The following is a 1,551-nucleotide window of genomic DNA, read 5'->3' as shown; positions in this document are numbered from 1 at the left end:
CGGCGCGGCGGCTCGACGGCGCGGCGGTTGACGGTGGACGGCACGAGTACAAAGGGAGCGCCCAGAAGGAGGAGATGGAGATCAGGCGATTTTTAGGTTTGGAAATGGGTCTACTAAATCGGGTCGGGTTTTGTCTTTCCGGGTAAACGCATCCACTGGGCCAAAGATTGATTCAATTGGGCTTCCAGTTGAAGTGGTAGCCCACTTTTACAATCCTTTTCATGAATGGGCTGCCCTCTTCAGCGTTCCTAAGAGCCAGTCAAATGACGGAAAGTATGAGAAATATATGTAGATCAAAAAATAACTTTTAACTTATATAAAGTAGAAGTGACAGAAGTAAAACACTTCTCTTGTTTATTTTATATATTTTTTGAAAGCAGTCGAAATACTACTTCTTTCTCTTTTATTTATGCGTGTCAGTTGAATATACTCTCTGTTCACCAAAGGATAGGATAGTGAGCCAATCATCCTGCATGATGGATTAAAAAACAAAATGAGAGAGGCAGAAGTTGACTTCCAAGTCAACAACTCAGTGCGTAACAGAGGGATGGTTAACATCAAAACAGCCCTAAATGAATGTGAAATGTTGTTATATGATTTAAATTCGTATGAAAATAAATCATCGTAGACTGCAGGATGTTCGATTTCATGAATAGACAGATAATTTTAGATCCAGGGTCACACACACACGCCCCCGGAAAAAAGAGTTGTGGGTGAGAAAACATTTCTATCTATATACGCTAGGGGACATATATAGCGACTAAAATTTACATCCGACAGAATATGATTACATATACCAATATGCAGTGAAATATCAACATCTATATTCAAGATATCTAAATATATGTTAGTCATAAAATTACAACAGTTTTAATTTTTAGATGGATTTAAGGTTAATTTTGATGATCAAGTGATCTAATATTAGCTTTTTAGATATACTGAACATATTAATGAACTCTCTTGTATCATATGAACCATATTTTTTCCAACCAGGGCCGGCCCTGGGGTAAGCCCACCAAGCCCCGGGGCTGGGGCAACCCAGGGCCGGGGGGGCAACTAGCGGGTGTCATACATACTCCCATGGGACCTCGCCGGAGTCGGAGGCAGTGCCGCCGCCTCATCCACCCCATGCGACCCTCTGGAACTCTCGCAAGCGATCAGGTGACGAAGAAGAAAAAAAATCTTGAGAATCGATTTCTATTGATGGCTCTTCAGATCCTTCCAAACCCTAGCCTCCATCGCCACCCAAACCCTCAACAAGAGCGCTCCTCGACCGCCGGCGGTGAGAGCGAGTGAGAGAGTGAAACTTTGTACTGCACTAGAGCAATGCATGGAAGCTGAAGGAGGAGGAAGAAGAAACACATGAAACACAATTTCTCAACCTCTCAATTTATTCTATTCTTTATTTACAATTTATCTGTTGTTGTAGAAAAAGAAGGAAAACCCATTTGTTAGAGCTTAGGACTATGGCTGCAGACTTACTATAGAGGAAACTAATTGGATTCGTTTTTTCCCTTTTTTTTGGATTCTTTGATTCTTTTGTAGGTGGTT

This window comes from Asparagus officinalis, chromosome 3 (assembly GCF_001876935.1).
Source record: "Asparagus officinalis chromosome 3, Aspof.V1, whole genome shotgun sequence".
NCBI lineage: Eukaryota > Viridiplantae > Streptophyta > Magnoliopsida > Asparagales > Asparagaceae > Asparagus > Asparagus officinalis.
This window is presented reverse-complemented; position numbering follows the sequence as displayed.